A 22,812-nucleotide genomic window follows, 5' to 3' on the forward strand; every position below is an offset into this window, starting at 1 on the left:
CTCTTCATACTTTGAGGACAAAACATATTTCTGTTTGGGGGTGGTATAGTAACATTTTGAAAAAACTATGTGATATAATAAAAAACAATGTTTTACTACGTACTACTATTCTTATGCTATCAATACTTAATTCTAATCTACTCTCATTAACACAATCTATAGCATAGATGAGTCACGAGGTCGTTCCACTCTTGCTTCTTAAACACTTAATGAATAAACATGGAAAATACATTAACTTATATGAGAGTAATGATGTGATGATTAAACTACTAATACTTGCTAAACTACTTGAAATAATGATTGAATTGATGAATGAGAGATTATAGAGAGGGGTTAATCCACCTATATGATTTAAACAACTATTTAACAGTGTTATCAGACCCGGCTTGGCCCGGCAGGTTGACTCGGTGAACCAGTGACCCGCTCCCTAAACCGGGTTGGGTTGATGAATAGATCGCTTAAGCAGTTGACCCAGTGCTAATCCGTCAACCCGTCTGGGTTTTTGTGAAAACCGGCAACCCGAACGGTTGTTATAAACCCGGGTGGGTTACTAAAGTCTTGAATAAGAAGTTAAGAACGTGGGCTGGTCAGTTGGACTAAAAATAAGAAGTTAATGAAGTTCTTCTGTTCTTGGCTACTTCTTGCCACTCATGGCATAAAATAATCATTCATGGAGATTTCATCAGCTATCATCACACTTCACTAGTAGATATTAATCAATGTCTTCCATTTAATTTTTTAAAACATGTAGTCATGCACTATTAAATATTTAAATATTAGCTTTAAATATTAGTTACTATTGTTCTCTTTCGTTTACGTTCTCTTTTGTTCATTTAATTTTGTTCTTGAACCATATTAATTGTATTAGTAGGGTGCTTTTGAACTTGAGTTTTGAAATCAAGCCTTCATGCTAAAACTGTTTGACAAAATTCCTATGAGAAATGTTTATTCTATTTTATTTTCCAAATTATTATTCGGAGTTTCGACATAGAGTTATAATGTCTTCTCCTGGTTCAACGCCTATTTATTCAACTTCGACCCCAAATCCAACCTCAACCCAAAGTGGAGGCCGAGGCAAGACTAATCTTGCATGGGCATATTGTCGAGAGGATTCTACCTCTTCAAAAAAGGGAAAGAATTTGATATGTATATATTGTCAGAAAATTGTTAGGGGTGGTGGTATCAATAGAATCAAATAGCACTTGGCAGGGGTTAAAGGCGAAATTGAAGCATGTTGTAAATGTCCTTCACATGTTGCATTCCAAATGAATTCACACTTGGAAGAACCTGCCAAGAAGAACCAAAAAAAGAGAAAAGTTCAGGAAGAGTATTATGGATCGGGGCTAAGGGATCATGAAGAGCAAGAGTACATGCAAGTAGATGATGATGTTCAAGAAACTCCACCATCACCTGTGCCACATATTTCTAAAGGAGGAGGCATTTCTACTAAAGGAAGTCAAAGTAAACAAATACCCATGACTGATAGGGGAAGGAAAGTTAAACCAATTGGCTCTTACTTTCCTCCGAGGACTACTCCAGGTTCCCAGCCAACCATTAGAAGTGTACTACAAAGTAAGGAGGTGAAAAAGAGATGTGACCTTGCAGTGGCAAGGTGGATGCTTGACACTTCTATTCCCTTCAATGCTGCTAATTCAATGTTTTATCAACCTATGTTCGACGCGGTTACATCTTATGGCAGTGGCTATAAGGGACCTGGTTTCCATGACCTTCGTGGCCCTTTGTTTAATGAAAATGTTAAAGAGGTTAGAGAATTTGTCGATAGTTTTCGCAGCACATGGAAGGAAACTGGTTGTACAATCATGGCTAATGGGTGGATAGATCAGCGTAGGAGAACCCTCATCAATTTTTTGGTGTATTGTCCTCGTGGTACTGTATTTTCGAAATCCGTTGATACTTATGATGCTTCTAAGACAGCACCTATGCTATACAAATTATTTCGGGAAGTGGTGTTATTTGTTGGTGCAGAAAATGTGATGCACATTGTAACTGACAATGCTGCAAATTATGTTGCTGCTGGGAGGTTGTTAGAACGAGAGTTTCGCACGCTATATTGGTCACCTTGTGCAACTCATTGCTTGAATTTGATGATGCAGGATATTGGAAAGCTAGTTGACGTATGTGAAGTGGTGTCCCACGCTTCCAAAATCAACAAGTATGTATATAATCATTGTTATCCTTTACACTTAATGAGGACACACACCGGTGGAAAGGAAATACTCCATCCCGCTCCTACATGTTTTGCAACCAATTTCATTGCTTTGCAAAGCATTTTGGCACAAAACGATGCTCTTCAGGCCATGGTGACGTCTAGAGAGTGGAGTAGCTCAGCATATGCCAAGGAGAAACAAGCAAAAGAGTTTGTGAAAAATGTATTGGCTCTAAATTTTTGGAAAGAATGTGCGATTATTGTCCAACTCACTGAGCCCCTTGTTAGAATGTTGCGGATTGTTGATAGTGATGATAGGCCAGCAATGGGCTATTTGTATGAGGCTATGCGTAAAGCTAAGGAAGAGTTGCTTAAAAGATTTAGAAGAAAGAAGAGAAGGGTAGATCCTTACATAACGATCATTGATTCTCGTTGGGACTACCAACTTCACAAAGGTCTGCATGCTACTGGTTATTGGTTGAACCCAAGTATACAATATAGTGATGGGATGGATAAAACCACTATTTTAGGGCTTTTGGATGTCATTGAGAGGTATTTCTATGGAAATTCTAATTTGAGAAGTAAATTAACAAAGGAATTGAAGACATTCAGAAATGCAGAAGGAAACTTTGGGCGGATAAGTGCTATTTGTGCTCACAATAAAGAGATACCTGGTAAGAGATTTCTTTTCAAATCTTCTAAAATACATTCTACATACTTGTAGTTTATTTGATATTAATGTTTCAATTGTGCTTGTTTATTACTTTGTTATAGATGAATGGTGGCTTTCTTATGGAACTAGTGCTCCTAATTTACAGAAATTAGTAATTCGTGTTCTAAGCCAAACTTGTAGTTCTTCGGGTTGTGAACAAAATTGGAGTGTGTTCGAGCACATCCACACCAAAAAAAAGGAATCAATTGGAGCATCAAAGGCTTAATGACCTTGTTTATGTTCGTTACAACCTAAGATTGCAGGAAAGGTACACATGAGTTTTACTTCTTTACTGCTGTTTTATTATTTTGCTGAACTTTGGTTCATTAGTTGACCTCTAAGGCTCTAATGGTGTATTGCAGAAATTACATGAAGGGTAGGAATTATGATTCAATAGAATTTGAGGATTTTGCTAAAAATTGGGTTTTAGAAAATGACCCCCCACTTTTAACTGTTGATGAATTGGAAAGTTTTCGGCAAGATTTACAGGCATGTGATATTCACCTTTGGTATATTAGAGATTTGAATCTCTTCCTTGGCCAAAATGCGAAAACAAAGTATTTCCTTACTCACGATCTTCGTGTTTGTATATTTTTGAGTAGGGATTCGAACCAACCAAAATTCTAGGACCACTTACAACTTGGGTTTACTCTTTTAGGAAACTAGAGAGTAAGTTTAGCTATGATTGTGTAAATACTAAATATTTGGTTTCTTTACTACACAAAAATTGAAAACATTAAGTTACATAAACATGCAACTAAGACACGATAAAATTTTACTTAAAACGAAAGTGGAGAGTTAATTCTCCTCATGTGAAAATAACTTTTGTTATTTGATTTTAGTAAGTGCATCTTAATCTTCCTAGAACTCTTAGACAAATCCTAATAAAAGAAAACTTGATCCCTAACATATATGACTCATCTCTAAGCTTCATACATGCTAGCATGTAGAACCAAAGCAATGACTTATCTCTAAGCTCATCACTTTGATCCCTAACTAGACTCTACACCAACTATCATTTTGGGATAGGATGTAGGTCTAGTTATTCTTCCTAAACAACTTACTAAACCAAATAACAAAGATTTTCCCTCACATGAGTATTATTAACTCCCCACAAATGGAAGGTTAGCTCATGATCCTTGGGATAAAGGATGACAAGTGTAGAATGTAAAAAGAGAGAGAGAGAACAAAAAGAAGAAACTATCTATATAAACTCACTTGCATTTAGATTTATTTTTTTAACTAGAAGAACACAAGGTTTCCTCCATTAAAACTATTACAAACTTTTTACAAAAACTAAAAACTAAATAAAAACTAAGACTAAGGAACTAAAATAATACATGGTAAAGGAAAAGAAGTCAAGGGAGTAAATGGAGTGTCTCCCCCCCTTATTTGTTTTCTTCCTTCCTTTTTCAATTCTTCCCCCTCATCCCACATGAAACACCAAACCTCATTTATTTCATTTTTATCCATTACATTAAAACAAAGTGACACCTTGCTTTTTTTTCACTATTAACACCTAATCCAATTAATTACATGCAAGGTGTCAACTTTGCACCAATAATTTGGCATTTTTGTCTTGACATGCTCCATGATTGATGACTCATCAAATTTTGCAGGCCCGCATAGTGGGTCCACGTGCAGTCCAGTGGCAGTCCGGTCTTTTGGCAATTTTACAACTTTTCGCCTATACGTAGAGTTCATCGCCCTAATTGTCTCGAGCAGCTCACTTATTGCATTCAGAGTCCTGGTTCAAGAGGTAGGAGCTCCAGAAGTTTGATGCTTCTGTGTGGATTTATTGGGCTTCACATGGCTGATTTGGAAGAATTCATATATACATCATTCCCCCGTACTTTAACGTAGGTTTAACCAATATTTTCATGTTTACTGCGAATACCGCAAAAGTAATGAAAAAATATACTTATTTCATGATTATTAAATACATAATTAACCAAATTTATATGTCTCAATGGGGTTTCATATTACAGTTTTGGGTGCTTATCACACTACCCCCAAACAGCACTTTGCTTGTCCTCAAGCAAAGAAGAGACATTAAAACAGATAAGTGGCCAAAAATGTGTAGTCCTAACTAATTCTCGTTTCGCAGAGTGCGGTTGCATTGACCATATTTTCCAGAGAAGATACTCACAAACTTCATTTATACTACAACGACTCAGTGACAAAAACTCGTTTCCTAAATTAATCTCAGATATCCATACATCTCCTTAGCAGGGAACGAGCTGAGGATTGATTTCTTTGAAACTCAAGTTAATATGTATTCAATAATTAAAACATCTACATATGATCATGCATGCAGCGAACTTTTCATTGAAATGTACTAGCAGGGTCGTTTCTGGATCCTTTGGAGAACGTACCTAAATGGGTTCTCACAGGTCTGTGTCGAAACACAAATTCACTCAAAAATTTTCCACTCAGGTTTTAGTTAACTCCGATTAATGCGGTGGGCACACGTCTCCTCACATCTCAATGACAGACAGAGGAGCTGAGGTCGATCAATCACGTCTACTACTTATTATCACACCTTCCTACTCCTAAATGAGCTAGAGGTCTTTATTAGGTATTGTGGGGCTTTAGGTGATGGTGTAGAAGAAAATGGAAATGGATAATCAAAATTTACGAGTATGAGAGAAATCCTTGTTTTCTTTCCTTCTTCAAGATATTTATACTAGAGAAATTCTTGTTTTCTTTCCTTCTTCTAACTGCGTTTTCCAACCTTGTTCTTAAGCCTCTGGATACTGATGATTTTTTTTTTTTAACTTAAGAACATGATTCTATTTTTCTTTCCTGAAGCAAGTAACTGACTTTTATTTGGGACAAGTCTTTCTCTTTATTTTTCCACATTTCATCATATTTCTCATACTCATCACTTAGGTAGGTTCTTTTATTTGGTTTAATAGATGGGTAAGGAATTTTTGGTGAAAGTGAAAGGTTTGATGAAAGGTTCAGTGGAGTGACTAGCGGTAAAATTTGTAACAGATAAGAATTTTTTTAGCTATGTCGATCCAAAGAAGGCCTAAATTCTCGCCTAGGGTTCGGGTGGTGATCAAGTAAGTAGACGCGTGATTTTCTCTAATTGGAAAAACTACTCCTCTATGTCATTACTCACATATCACACATATCGAGGCTTTTTGGTTAGATTCTCATAGAATTGATCGTTTAAGTAACTAACCGTTAGTTCCATAAACTTACTGCTATGTACACTCGATGATACTCAATTCATGAACGTTCACTAAGTACAATTATTAACAAGAAAATAAAAACTATATACAGGCTACAATTTGCCTAATTTTTGCTACAGGTTAAAAGCACCCCCAAACAGAATGATGTTTAGTCCTCGAAGTATCAATAAATTAAGAGAGAAATTACCTGAGAATCGTGAGCAAAATTAGGGCTAGATTGTTGGAATAGAAAGGTTGGAGAACATAATATATTATACAGAAAAGAACAATGAAATGTATAATAGCACACGAAATAATGAAAGACAATAGCACACGAAACATAATTTTTAGCTAGATATATGTACAATGGCAAGCTCAAATTTACCATCCAGCAGGATGTGTAGGTCTGGCGTCCTTAGCATCGCGCCAAAAGATAATAATCTGCCAAATTTCTGCCCATTCTTTGTCTCCGGATTTGTTCAAATGTTTCTTCATATTTTCATCCTTCGGGTAACAACGAACATGCCTCAGGTACCGAGCGAGACATTTCCATTGCCTAAACCTTAATGAACAAATGATTTTGTTTACTGGGCACATAGAATCTACCTTAACCCAGTCATGAAAAGTAGCTGCAAACTGTGGGAAATGTGTCTTCATGATTCGGCAAGCGGTTACAGGTAAAAGAATATCTCGATCCCGAAAAGTGCGAGCTCGTTTCAGGTTGGAAATAACACAACCTAAGATGTTAAATAATGTATGACCTTGAGCGATTGCAATGAATACTCGTGAGGCAGCCTCATTGGCGATGAGAAAAATGCCAATCTCCCATGATGTTGGGAGTATAAACAACATCGCGATCCCATGTTCATGGTCATGCTTGCTAAGGGAATGGTGATGTCGCGCCATGGTACATGGCCATCTCCTTCTCGTTTAATCTCAAGGCCATCACCGTAAGTTTTGCAAAAAACTTGCCACTAAAAGGAACCGTAAGAATTATGATAGATGTAATGCCATGATGCGGCCGGTTCGTGATATGGAAGATCCAAAGTTAGGGCAAGTTGTTGTTCAGAAAAAATTTGATGTGTGTCACCAACTAAGATTGTGAACCCGTCTAAGTAGAAGCCATGCGCATGATTGAATGCTGGTGTGTCCTCCATATTAGCATAAAAGTATGCGGCCAAACTTGGAAAATAAGTTTGGTCAGGTTGAAGAACTAGGGAAGACCACCCAATGTTAGTGATGTATTCATGGAAGAGATGGCCATAACTATTGGAATCCATCATAGACTGAAAGGATTGCTCAGGAATGAGTTTTGGAGGTGTCATGTTTTATGAAGATGCAATGTTTGATGAAGATGCCATGGTGGATGAAGTAAAGAAATGGGTACTGATAAAGGCAAACTGGATGGATAAATGAGTATGGAAGAAAATAGACCCTCTTGTAATGACATTGAAAAATCACATGTTAAAATTATTTTAGTCACAACGTAAATGATGACAATTATAGTAAGCATTTCAAAAGAATACATAAAGATAGCAACAAAATTCATAATACGACGAAAAACATAATAATATATACAATTATTTATTTATTGACTTAGTATTATTATTCTATTTTTATTTAATAAGAAAATCATAGATCATTATGATGATTCTGGAGACACAAATCGTGCACCACACTGTTTAGTTCTTCTATTTGTTGGCGGAGCTGCATCTGAATGTCCCCTTGGCTGGCAGAGAATGTAGTTTGATTCTCCATTAGGAGAGCGTGATTTTGCAAAGACTGGGAATGATTTTCCAAGATTTCCTCCTTTTCAACATCATGCATTGCTTGACGTTCTTGGAAATCCTTAAGAGTTGTAATGATGATATTCTGATGAGCATATAGTTCCCACATGCCGTGATGAAGAAATTGAATGCCTTCCATGGGATTAAAAATGTTTAGCATGGCATTTTCATCAAAGAAAAGTTCAGAGTTTGAGCTTGGGTCGTTCTGTTCATCTGTCAGAGTGTCAGGAGTCCAAAAACCAACGGAGTAGTCTGTTTGGAGTACACTAATATTTGCTCTTTGAAGGGGTGTCTCTGGAGAAATTATTGGATAACCCCAACGCATCATAATTTGCGTGACTAAAGTAGGTAGAGGTGCTTTTTGTTTTCCTAGTGATCGCGTTCCAGAGGTGTTGGATTAGACAAAAATCATCCCTTTGAGTCTGTAAAACCCAAAGTAGGTGAAGTTGAGACTTTGTGACTTCTGATTGGTGTGATGTACCTACCACATTGTGTCCCAACCAATGGAGCACAACTCGTTGATTCTGTTTCAAAAAGCGTTGAAGAACAACGTGATGTCTATTTCCGACTTCACCATGAGATACGGTAGCTCGTAGTAAAGTTTTGACGGAATCAAATGATGACTCTGGAAAAAGGAACTTCTGGGTATTCATTGGGATTTGAAGTATGTCGGAGATAATTTCCCTAGTCAATTCCAATCGTCGTCCATAGGCATTGAAATAGGATTTTCCATTTTCATTTCCGTGAAATTGGTAGAACATCATAACCAATTCTTGGGAATAACCAGCTGCTGAATGATATAGAAGAGGCGTCCATCCTCGACGTACAATTTCAGTGTCAAAATAAGGAGAAAACCAGCCATCTTCAAAAAAAATCAGGTAGTCTTTCTCAGGCATTATTTTTCTTAGTTGATCCATTTGGAAGTATTACGGAGGGAAGTATAGTGAAGAATGCTTGAAAGAGAATGGCTAAAAAGAAAAGATTTATAGGCAATCTATGAGTTTATACCAATCAGGATTCCAAGTTTAGTTAAATCCAAAATTAATATATGAAAACACAAGCGACTCATGTGTTGTTGTGACACCGACCTTTATGAACAGTAACAATGGGTATCCATAGTAAGTCTTTTCATGTCAGATTTCCACAAACAATTAATGAGATGTTAAAATGATAGAAAGTTGGGGGAAGGTTTCACATAGCAGTTAGACCTACCCATAATTTCATAATTTATGATCATACCTCAATAATAGAATATGGATAGAATAATCGAGCTGCGTGTGTGACAAGTGTTATGCGTACCGTGTAGCGTGCGCGATCTTCTCTGAACACCATGAGTAGGATAGAATTATTTTGGTGAGATTTGGATGGTAATTTATTTGTTATGGTTTTCTTAGTTGTTGATTTTTTTTTAATAGGTAAAAATACAACTTAATACACACAAATATTTAATACGAAACTTCTCCATTTAATACGTAAACCGTACAAATGTGTGAGAATTATTTAACACACCATACTAATATACAAAATGACAGAAGGAAAGAGAGTTGTCGGTTACATAGATTTAGATATTCTTGATCATGTTATGCATGATCGACAGTAGTATAATGATAAACACTGTTATCACGAATACTGTGATGGCCCATTCGCGTTGCTCCTTTCCCATCGCTCTAGATGATTCATTATGTTGAAGAAAATGAGAATTTGTGAAGAGGAGTATTTGAAGAGTGAGAGAAAGGGATGAGTGAAAGTGGAAGAGGAGAGTTGGATTTATAATTAGAAATCTTACCATTGGGCATCTGACTGTTTGGATCAGTCCGTTAGGTTTTGACCGTTGGGCTTTGAGAGTAGGCCCAGTGCATCAAGGAACAACTAATATATTACGAAGTACAATAATTTCATATCATAAACAATTTCTCATTTAAACCGTCTGGAGATACAAAATTATGAGAAATCAAACGATATATAATTTTTATCACTAGAAATATAAAAAGGCAATGCATAAGGGAAATAAATGACATAGTCATTTCTAAACCAAGGAAAATAAACAACTACTAGGAATCCCCAGGGTTAGCAGAAGATGAACCAGGGTTTCTACTTCGTCGGCTACGACGAACTCCTGGTTGAGCTGACTGGTCTGGAATGTAGCCCAAATACTGTAGCAGTTGATCTTGGAATTGCTGTTGATTTGCCATCATCATTCTCTGGAAACGGCCTTGGCGATTACGCATTTCTTGCTGGAAGTCATTTTGGGAAGTAAGCATCTCTTCCTGATGAAGAAACATCCTGCGCATGCTAGTGTTCATGTGTCTCAAAGCTTCCATGGGATTGCTGATTCGGCGCATGGTATCCTAATTAAAATAGTTGGGTGGTGAAGGAGGAGGAGGAGGTACGTTATCATGCTCAATATCATCTCTCGTTGTAGGGTCCCAATGATCCATGACACAAGTCTCGAAAATCGCAAAATTTTCAAAAGACCTTGTTGGAGTTAAAGGACTAGCGGACTGGAACCCTAAGTTAAGCATAAGCTGAGTAACAAGTACAACAAGAAGAGCTGACCTAGTTGACGCAGACGTAAGAACTATAGGAACTGTTATTTCAGAATGACTATTTCTACAAACCGTGAACACCACGCGCAGCGGAATTAATGGGTGTCCACGATTTGTGATTGGAAAACATACCTTTTAGATCCGATTTTGATAACTCTGAGAATCCAAACTTTATGAATCTGAATCAACAATCAACCCCTTGATCTTCTATTGTATTCCTTTAGAATAGATTGGTCGTTGTGTGGACAACGATCTACCAATCCCCTTCTTTCTCACAAAGCTAGATCCAATTTTGGATCTATCTTTCCTTGCCTCTTTTTCTGTTCAGATGAATAGTGAATTTCAGCCAGAAAGAGAGTATTCTATTTATAGGCTACAACAGGGACCATGAGGAGAAATTAGGGTTGGGCCTCCTGACAGGCTTGGGCTTCCCATGTTCGCCCCGAACACACGGCCCAAGTCCGTCAACAAATGGCTTATTCCACTAAAGGTCATTGTTGCACTACCGCCCTGATCCCAAATTACGTGTCAGCGTTTATGGGCTCCATATTATATGCTCGTTGATCTCCCCGTGTTTAAGATATCAAATATCCATTGATTAAGTCAAGTTACTGACAACTACATTAATCAACTTCTTATGTCCTTGAGTAGTATCACTCAACCTCATTGTCATGTCAGAATAAATCCACCTGCAGGGTTTACATGACAATCTTTTTGAGCTTCTCAAGGGGACATCATCAACCCGACTTCTTGCAGGACACGGATTCCTTCTATAATCAACAGCACGCCTTACATACAATGTCATTACCCAATCCATCGAGTTTGTTGATTCACAAATGAATCTCACTCATTGATGATTTAAAGCAATGTACAATGCATGTAAGTGCCTGTTATTATATCCAAATTAGGAGGACAAGCATCCATAATAACAGAGGCGTTTGTTCTCTTATATAGTCAGTATAAGGAGAAACAACCTCACTTGGTCCTGTTCAATACACACAAAGTGTACTAGTGTAATCTTATAGTCAAGATAGACTAATACTAGATTATACTACAACCGTACCAATGGTTTGTCCAAATCCATCTAGGTTGTGAACGATTACTTATACTTTATAAGGTACTGATGATATGATCTTCTGTGTGTTCACACCATATCATCTACAACATAAAGTATTAGACACATACATATAACTAATAGCATATATAATATGCATAACATTTGCCCATATGATTCTCATTCAAAATATAAAGAATTAGAGTTAATACAAAAGTAATGCTTTTAGTATATAACCCTATCAAGAACATGGCCCAATAAATGGACCATACAGAAGGTATCCTTCTTCTCCTAGTGTAAGAATGTCTTGTTCACGTCAGACATTTTTGAAGTTCCAATGACGTTGTAAGCCAACCACTGAGTAACGGCTAGTTGGTTACGTCTGAGCGAGTGCTGGTACACACAGTTCGAGGTAGCATTGTATTCTCCCTCGAGAAGCGTGTCAAACATCAACTCCATTGTATTCGGATACTCCGAAATCAGCAGTGCCGCACTATCAGAGTTGATTGGAATATTCATCGTTGTCGAAATTAATCAGCAGTTCACGTTCCAACCCATCCGCCGTAATCCAAAACTCATTCCCCCGAAAACCTCCATTGTTATAGAACTTCAACACTAAATATTCGGAATAATGAGCTAGAATTCGATGCAAAAGATATTCCCACTCTCTACTAACAATTTCCCCATCGAAAAATGGATGAAACATTTCAGAATTATAGAGATTTGAAAATTTTCTCTCAACTGTGATTCTCCGATTTCCAGCCATAGAAGGATCGAGTTGGATTTTTTAGGGCCTATATTGGTTGTACGGAAGGAGTGGATGTTGGTGGAAAAAAATTGGATGAATTGGTGATGTAGTGTCCACGTGCGCTGATCAAATTTAAATTTAGGGCTGTGATGCCGCGTGCGCGAAGGATTTCTATGGGGAACCAAGATCCGGATTTTGGGGGGGAAGAAAAGTGAGGTGCTGTCGCGTGGGATGCCCCACGTGTGGGTTTTTGTGACCGGAGGCGTGATTTTTGGTCAGGTCCAATTTTTGGCCCAAGCCCATAGTAAAACCGGAAATTACCCATATGTCCTAAAATGGTTCGAAATTTCAAACATAGAATTTCGATTCGTTTTAACTCCAAATTAAACGAATGAGATATCAAAACGATCGGCATTAAAAATGTCATCTACTGGAATATGACAAAATCACATTCAAACCTTTTTATTTTTATTTGGAGGGTATGAATCTTGTAAAAACATAACGCAACCCCCCATTTTTTTTTTTTTAAGTTTTTATTTATTTACAAGTTTTATATACAAATGTACAAGGGGAGATGAACGTGTTAACAACACCAGATTTCAAGAAGAAAATCATTACTGTAAAATCAGGCAACTATCATATCGGCTCTGGGGCAAACCCAATCTAGCCAGACTGTGGCTTAACCTTTATGTTTAGGGGGCCTAAGGTTCAGGATGGTACCATCCTTGACCAATGTGCAATGGTCTAATAATAATATTACCTTAGTACATATGGTATAGCCTCAAACCGCCCCGAACTGTCATCAAATAGAAAAGTATTCGGGGTTGGCCTGGTGAAATCCATTGCCCGTGCGAACAAGGGACCATCCGATGTTGCATATCATGACTCTCTTTATGCACAACACTTAGTGCAAATGTGAAAATAAAAGACACGAGTATAAACAAGTTGAGTCTTTTAACGTCAGATCCTCAAGACGAATGTGAGTCTTTTAACGTCAGATCCTCAAGACAAATCCCAACCTGTGGGAGCAACAGGACGACGATGAAGTTTATCCTGCTAAGCTGGTGTGAGACAATAATATACCTTATACCGGCTCATATCGGATTGTAGATCAAGACCTGGATAGAAAGGTGTTTGACAATTCATACACCACCCCATCCTTTTCGCCCGTCGCTTTCGAGCAAAAGTACTACGACCATTACCTATTTGAGATGGGTGAGATTTTCACCAAATGATGAGCTAAAGTTCGCGAGGAAGAGAATAGAAAAGGGCAGAGAATGAAGGAGTTGAAATTTTTGGTACCCATTGTTTACCATTAGGCATGTTTGCTCGATTAATAGAAGACATTTATACTCAGTTCTGAAGTAGAGTTTTTGTGGACTAAGGTTCCAGCGCTTGTAACCACACACTCTAGGGATTTTTAGGAAAGAAAATAAAAGAGGGCCCGGCTACCCTAATGGCGTACTTTCCCTATTTATATCACATGGAAAGAAGTACACCAATGAATCTATTAGTCTATGAAAACTGGATCTTTGAGAAGAGTCTCTTCGACATCTGGATAGCGCAACTCATGATAATATTTAACGCGTTGGCCATTTACTTGAAATTCGCTGTCATCATTTACGTTTTTCAAAGATATAGCCCCATAAGGGGTGACAGCAGAGACAATGAAAGGACCAGACCATCGAGTTTTTAATTTTCTTGGAAAAATGTGTAATCTTGAGTTGTACAACAAAACTTTTTTACCAACTTTGAAATCTTTTCTCAATATGTGCTTGTCATGCACTCTTTTCATGTTGGCTTAATAAGATTTTGAGAGATCATAGGCATCACTCCGAATTTCCTCAAGCTCATTTAACTGCAATTTTCTCTTTTGCGTCGCGTGATTATTATTATTATAATTGAGGCTTTTGATGGCCCATAGAGCACGATGCTCAAGTTCAGCCGGCAGGTGACAAGGTTTTCCAAAAACGAGGCGATAAGGAGACATCCCTATAGGTGTCTTAAAAGATGTTCTGTATGCCCACAAGGAATCAGATAATCGTAGAGACCAGTCTTTTCTAGATGGATTAACAATTTTTTCCAAAATAGATTTGATCTCTCTATTAGAGACTTCTACTTGGCCACTGGTTTAAGGATGATACGGAGTTGCCACTTTGTGCGTGACTCCTATTCTTTACTAATGATTCAAAAAATTTATTATAGAAATGTTTTCCCCCATCACTAATTATAGCTTTTGGAATGCCAAATCAAGAGAAAATATTTTCCTTTACGGAAAAAAACAACAATTTTATGATCATTAGCACGACATGCCAATGCCTCAATCCATTTTGACACGTAGTCAACTGCTACCAGTATGTAAAGGAAATCATGAGAATTTGGAAAGGGACCCATGAAGTCGATGCCCCATACATCAAAGATTTCCACAATTAAAATGGGATTTAAGGGCATCATATTGTATTGAGTAATGCGTCCTAGCTGCTGGCAGTGGTTGCATGCTTTGCAATGCTCATGTGCATCTCTAAACAGTGTTGGCCAATAAAATCTACATTGTAGAACCTTGGCTGCTGTTTTCTTACCACTAAAATTACCACCACAAGATTGTTCATGGCAAAAGGATAACACGTCATTGTGTTCCCAGTTGGGAATGCAACGACGGATTAGTTGGTCGGAACAATACTTGAAGAGGTATGGATCATCCCAGAAATAAAATTTCACAGTGGATAAGAACTTTTTTCGGTCATTACGAGACCAAGATGAAGGGACTTCCTCGGTAACTAAGTAATTTACTATGTCAGCGTACCAGAGGGACGAAAAAATGGAATATAAGTGTTCATCAAGAAAGGAATCACAGATAGGTTCGGTATCAGTATCAATATCACTGACAAGTCTTGATAAATGGTCTGCAACCACATTTTCGCAACCTTTTTTATCTCTAATTTCTAGGGTAAACTCTTGCAAAAGGAGAATCCATCGGATCAATCTTTGTTTTGCATCTTTTTTCGCTAATAGGTAACGAAGCGCCGCATGGTTAGTGTAGACAATTGTGGAAGAACCCACTAGGTAAGGACGAAACTTATCCAAGGCATATATAATAGTGAGAAACTCTTTCTCAGTGGTGGTATAGTTACGTTGAGCTTCATTAAAAGTTTTACTCGCGTAGTAAATGACAATTGGCTTATCTTCTCGGTGTTGCCCTAGTACAGCTCCAATAGCATAGTCACTCACGTCACACATTAATTCAAAAGGTTTAGACCAATCAGGTGGTTGAATTATGGGAGCGGTAGTTAAGGCGGATTTTAAAGTCTCAAAAGCTAGTTTGCAATTGAAACTGAAGTCAAAAGCGGCATCTTTAAGCAAGAGGTTAGTTAAAGGTCGAGCAACCTTTGAGAAATCTTGAATAAATCTCCTATAGAAACCTGCGTGTCTAAAAATCTTGTAAAATGTCATGAACTGTTTTTTGTTATAGGAAGTGAAGCAATTTTTTTTCTATATTAGCTTTGTCGACTTCGATTCCGTCTTTTGAAATGATATGTCCTAAAACTATTCCTTTTTTAACCATGAAATGGCATTTTTCCCAATTAAGAACAAGGTTTTTCTCTTCACAACGTGTAAAGACTTTTCAAGATTTGATAGACGACTATCGAAAGAATCTCCATATATTGAGAAGTCATCCATGAATACTTCCATAAAAGCGTTCAACCATATCTGAAAAATGTGAAGCATGCAACATTGGAAAGTACAGTGCATTGCAAAGGCGAAAGGCACTCGTTTATATGCAAATGTACCAAAAGGACAGTGAGCGTAGTCTTTTCTTGATCGGCCAGGATCTATGACTATCTGAAAATATCTTGAATAACCATCAAAAAAGTAATATGCATGACCGGCTAACCGTTCAAGCATCTGATCGATGAAGGGCAGTGGAAAGTGATCCTTACGAGTGACTGCATTAAGTTTGCGATAGTCAATGCATATTCACTATTTCATTGGAATACGAGCAGAGATGCATTCATCTTTATCATTGCGCACAACTGTAATGCCAGATTTCTTTGAAACAACGTGTACTGGACTCACCCAAACACTATGGGATATAGGGTAAATAATACTTGCATCGAGTAATCTTACAACTTCCTCCCGTACCACATCTTTCATGGTTGGGTTTAGATGACGTTGCGGTTCACGCGACGTCTTAGCATTTTCTTCAAGATGTATGCGATGGGTGCATACATTAGGGTCAATTCCCTTAATGTCATCGAGGGACCATCTAATAGCATAACGGTGTTGTTGAATGACATCTATTAAACGGGATTCTTGATCATCAGTCAATTGAGATGATATAATAATTGGATGACTACCATCTGGATCAAGATGTACGTATTTTAAATCTGAAGGAAAAGGTTTCAAGTCAGGGGCGGGTGGAGTAGGTATTAAAGATTCTTGAGGAAAGTCATCGTCCATAGAGTAAACAGATTGATGTTCATCCAAATCGCTAGACATCACGGTCGTAGGGTCAAATAATGGTATTGACTTTAATAACTCGTTTACTTCTTGTGTATAATCATCGTCCTCAAATTCAGAATCGCTAAAGGAAAGAAATTGGTATACTTCATCTTCAGGAAAAGTGTTTGTTAAATACTCTTGCACAATGCTATCAACCCTATTCACCTCACCATCAATGTCAGGCTCTGGAATTTATTTCATCATCTTGAACACATTTACCTCGAACGAAAGATTTCCGAAGGACATGGTCATGGAACCATCCCTACAGTTAATAAAAGCATTAGTAGTTGCTAGGAACGGACGTCCTAAGATGATAGGAATGGAATCACATGCAATTTCTGTATCCAAAATAACTAAGTCTACAAGATAGAAAAAGTCTTGGACTTTTACAAGGACGTTTTCCACAATTCCTTTTGGATACTTAATGGAACGATCGGCTAACTATAGAGTCATGGTGGTAGGTTTCAGCTCATGAAGACCTAGTTGTTTAAATAAGTAATATGGAAGTAAGTTCACACTAGGTCCTAGGTCTAGTAGCGCAGTAGCCGTATATTTGTCACCTAAGGTGCATGGAACCGTTGGTCTACCAGGGTCCTTGTATTTGACTATACCATTGTGTTCAGTGATGGATGAAAATTGTTCGGTGAGGAACGCTTGTTGAGGAACATTAGTTCTCTTTTTTGTGGTGCACATATCTTTCAGAAATTTTGCATGTTTTGGCAATAGCTTTAAGGCATCGAGAAAAGGTAAGTTGATTGTCAAATTCTGAAAAGTCTCTCGAATTTCATCAAAATTCTCATCAGGTTTATTCTTTGCCAAGCGTGCAGGAAACGGTGCCTTAAGGCAGAATTTGGCAAAGGGGTCCACTTGCTTGTTTCCTAAATTCTGAGATGTTAACTTTGTTATATTTGGTGAATCCTCCATAGGTTCATTATTAGAAATAGATTCATTGGAACCGTCGGATTCCTTTGGTTGATCATCTGGCATACGCATTTGATTGTCTACAGTTTTTCCAGATCGAAGAGTAGTGATGGCATGCACCTCACCTTAGTTGGGAGTACTTGTACCGGGTGCATTGGTGAGTTCAAAGGCAGTGCTTGCTGGCTTAGGGTTTGGAACTGCTTGTCTAGGAAACACGCCTTTCTGACTCTTTTCTTGTGCCAATTGTTGAAGTGATTGTTGGATAGACGTTAAAATTTGATATTGTTGGTTCATGTAAGATAAGAAAGTCTCACTTGTCCTATCCGTAACGAGTGGCACAGGTTGTGCAACAGGTACTGGATCACGATTATTGCTGAGAAGTTGTTAATTATAGTTGGGATTTGGATTGGCTGGAACAAGGCTGCGGTTGGTTTGATAGTTAGCATCAGAAGTATTTTGAAATTGATTTTGACTTTGTTAGTGTTGCTGATTATTTCCTTGGCGGTAAGGAATAAAGTTGTTAGTTGGTCGAACTGGTAGATTAGCGAAACCTGGAGGAGCCCCCAGCTGTTGGTTATTTTGGCGCCAAGCAAAATTCGGATGTTGTCTCCAAGGTGCATTAGGAATGTTGAATGCACATGCCTCCTTCGATGGTTGAGTAGAGGAAGCATATAACAAGGGACAATATGCATCAAGATGGTCAGGACTAAAACAAAGAACACATGGGGAGGTGTCAACGTTCATAACCTGTTTTGGTAGTTGATCGTTTACTTGAATTGCAAGGGCATCTACTTTTTTAGTTAGGGATTCTATCAAATTTTTTAATTCAAGATCTGGTTTTACCTCAAAAATAGATGTAGCTTTTGTAACAATATCCTTTGATGACCTAGACAATTCAGTGTTACCCCAGTGTGTACCTTTTTTTGCTTGTTTTTTAAGGAAAGTATATGCTTCAGTAGCTCCTTTGTCCATGAAGCAACTGTCGTTCATTATATCAAGAGTTTCTTTTTGATGATCAGAAAGTCCATTAAAGAAGGAACGAACAAAGACGGCTTTATCTAGTTGGTGATGAGGACATTCTAAAAGAAGATCAGTAAAGTAACTCCATGTTTCCGTAAAGGATTCATGAGGATTTTGACGAAAGAATTGAATTTTCTGAAGCATTTCAGTAGTTTTCTTTTGAGTGTAAAATTGAAGGATGAAAGCTTGAACAAGTTTATTCCATGTGTCTATGGATTGTGGTTGTTGTCCTGCAAGCCAAATTAACGCTTTTTCTGCTAAAGTGAATGGAAATAGACGAAGCAAGAGTTGTTCCTTAGAGACAGCTGGATGGTGAAATGTTGTGGCCACTTGTTGAAGCCTACGAAGATGATTGTACAATTTTTCGTGATCCAAACCATGATACACAGGTAACAAACTAAAAACGTTTGGTGGGATACGAAAATCACCAACAATGTCCTCAAGTTTGATGCAGGAAGAAGGTCCTTCCTATAATGCAGTATAGAAGTCCGACAGGGGATTCTCATCTGGTAGAGGATCGTCGGCCATAACTGCAGAAGTTAATGGCAACGAAGGAACTTGATGAAAGTAATTAATAGAAGAAGAACAATTTTTAGGTGAGAACTTACGTAGTTTCTTATCGTATTTTTTCCGACGATAAGTATGTTCAAATTCTTTAGTGGAACCAGACCTTAATCTCATGCAAGCATAAAATAGATCTAATTGATAGAAGGAACTTATTATTACTTGAATTTTATGATTCTCTTAAAGATTTTGGAGTAGAACAACGTAGGCCTAAGCTGCTGCTAATATAGCAGTGAAGCGAGAAATACGTGTGTATAAACCAACGGCCAGGTTACAAGAGAGATATGAGGGAGGCTTTCCGTGCAAGCACGGTTCTAATTAAGTAACCTCAATCTTTCAAGTTTCCTAGACACCGTTGAAATATGATTAAGATTTATGGAATTAAAATTTATACAAGGTCATTCTTAATTTTTTTTGTTTTTTTTTTTTTTTTAGATTTATGCAAGGGTGAAATTACAAGCATGTAAATACGATATACTCATACAATACTAGATGCAGTAGCATGTAAAGATACTCTACTCATACGTATAGCTATACGAATAGGCAAGGTTGTATCATCGATAAATACTTCCATACGTACAGGCAAATATACATCAGTAATACGTATATGTACGATAATTTGTAGATCAATATTACGTAGACGTATATCAACAGTAATAGACATATTTGAATCACTCATATGTATCTAAATACAATAGCATGCGAATATAGTATACGTACGCACATAAATACGACAATGCTAAAAACTAAACATGCAATGTATTATACATAAACTAAAATACGACTCTTGTATTGCATAATAAATCGATTTCGGCAATACTCATTGAGATTGCGATTGTCATATAGAGAGCAGCTTCACCCCATAGGGTTTAGAAACAACTTACCCAACTCAGATTTTAACCCTCGTTGGAATGTTCTCCTTTTTCTTAACAAAATCGAAGTATTATACAAGACGTGTACTTATACATAGAGAAATACTAAACATGCAACAATAGACACTTATACGTAGAAAGACATATAACCATGCAAAACAGTACCATTTATATGTATATATACATTGATATGCAATTCATGCCCAGTTAATCGTATATAAATATTTACAAGTATATGAACATGATTCATACATATTTCTAGGCTAATACGTAAATAATAATCCATAAACTAGTACATAATAACTACGTACATGGCATTCATACAAAAACAGTAAAAATTTGGAACTTGTAGCGTCACGCTAGTCGCCAAAGAAATGAAACACACGTTTCAATCCGTCGACGTAATTAATCCTAGAAGATATTTGAATTTTTTGTTACCATTCCAGAGAATTAGGCCTAGATATGGATCAAGATAGATCAGTGGATGCTGGAGCTAGAACATGAGCAGAAAAAGAGTTACGACACTCGCAGACGCGGGTTACACCTATGGACGCGAGTCCAGTACCGCGCACGCAGAGGATTCTCCCACAGTGAGCTGAAATTTTGACAACAACATTAGATACTTGTGTAGTTTACTTTCCCGGTCCTAACTTTTTGTTCCTGGAAGTACAGCAAAAAATCCAATGATCGTCAGGTCGTTTGCGAGGCAAAAATTTGAGAATAAAACAAAAACGTAGAAAACAGCAAAAACGGGAGGAAAGATGAGGGTAGGGGTTCCCCTTGGAGCAATTTCCAATCTGTAGCACATGTCCTTGGTCTTTAGAATGGCAGCGACGCCATTTTGATATTCACCTTTGGTATATTAGAGATTTGAATCTCTTCCTTGGCCAAAATGCGAAAACAAAGTATTTCCTTACTCACGATCTTCGTGTTCATATATTTTTTAGTAGGGATTCGAACCAACCTAAATTCTAGGACCACTTACAACTTGGGTTTACTCTTTTAGGAAACTAGTGAGTAAGTTTAGCTATGATTGTGTAAATACTAAATATTTGGTTTCTTTACTACACAAAAATTGAAAACATTAAGTTACGTAAATATGCAATTAAGACACGATAAAATTTTACTTAAAACGAAAGTGGAGAGTTAATTCTCCTCACATGAAAATAACTTTTGTTATTTGATTTTAGTAAGTGCATCTTAAGCTTCCTAGAACTCTTAGACAAGTCCTAATAAAAGAAAACTTGATCCCTAACATATATGACTTATCTCTAAGCTTCATACATGCTAGCATGTAGAACCAAAGCAATGACTTATCTCTAAGCTCATCACCTTGATCCCTAACTAGACTCTACACCAACTATCATTTTGGGATAGGATGTAGGTCTAGTTGTCCTTCCTAAACAACTTACTAAACCAAATAACAAAGATTTTCCCTCACATGAGTATTATTAACTCCCCACAAAGGGAAGGTTAGCTCATGATCCTTGGGATAAAGGATGACAAGTGTAGAATGTAAAAAGAGAGAGAGAGAACAAAAAGAAGAAACTATCTATATAAACTCACTTGCATTTAGATTTGTTTTTCTAACTAGAAGAACACAAGGTTTCCTCCATTAAAACTATTACAAGCTTTCTACAAAAACGAAAAACTAAATAAAAACTAAGACTAAGAAACTAAAATAATGCATGATAAAGGAAAAGAAGTCAAAGGAGTAAATGGAGTGTCTCCCCCCTTGTTTGTTTTCTTCATTCCTTTTTTCAATTCTTCCCCCTCATCCCATGTGAAACACCAAACCTTATTTATTTCATTTTTATCCACCACATTAAAGCAAAGTGACACCTTGCTTTTTTTTCACTATTAACACCTAATCCAATTAATTACATGCAATGTGTCAACTTTGCACCAATAATTTGGCATTTTTGTCTTGACATGCTTCATGATTAATGACTTATCAAATCTTGCGGGCCCATATAGTGGGTCCACGTGCAGTCCAGTAAAGGTCCGATCTTTTAGCAATTTTACAACTTTCCGCCTATGCGTAGAGTTAATCGCTCTGATTGTCTGAGCAGCTCACTTGTTGCATTCGGAGTCCTAGTTCAAGAGGTAGGAGCTCCGAAAGTTTGATGCTTCTGTGCGGATTTGTTGGGCTTCACATGGCTGATTTGGAAGAATTCATATATACATCGTTCCCCGTGCTTTAACGCAAGTTTAACCAATATTTTTATGTTTACTGCGAATACCTGCAAAAGTACAAAAATATACTTATTTCATGATTATTAAACACATAATTAACCAAATTTATATGTCTCAATGAGGTTTCATATTACAGTTTTGGGTGCTTATCAGCATGCACTCTTCAAGCTAACTTAAGCAATGGTAATTCACTCATTCCAATGCAATGTTTAGTACTTTAGTCTTTTTTATTATGAGAAATACAAAACTTAATAGTCTATCTTTGTCTATTCTATTTGAACCTCTGTAGTTGAGATTTTAAACTTAGATGACTTGGGTGGCATTGATAGCGATGATGATGATGGAGATGAAGCTAGATTTGAAGAGGAGAATAGAGATGCAGTTACTGATCTTAATACTAATGCTCAAGACTGGGTTGTTGGAGATGATGGAATTACTGATCTCACAACAAATGTTCAAGACTGGGTTGGTCAAGGTGGAGGTGTTAATGGAGTTGCTAATCCATCTTTTGGTACCACAGAATGGAACAATTTTAATCATGCATAG

At 37.3% G+C, this 22,812-nt stretch overlaps 1 pseudogene; it reads left to right on the forward strand.

Moving 5' to 3' along the window:
* The first annotated feature begins 998 nt into the window (after positions 1–998).
* LOC147475435 (uncharacterized) lies at positions 999–22,812 on the forward strand (annotated as a pseudogene).

Source organism: Coptis chinensis, chromosome 9 (genome assembly GCF_015680905.1).
Source record: "Coptis chinensis isolate HL-2020 chromosome 9, ASM1568090v1, whole genome shotgun sequence".
Taxonomy (NCBI): Eukaryota; Viridiplantae; Streptophyta; class Magnoliopsida; order Ranunculales; family Ranunculaceae; genus Coptis; species Coptis chinensis.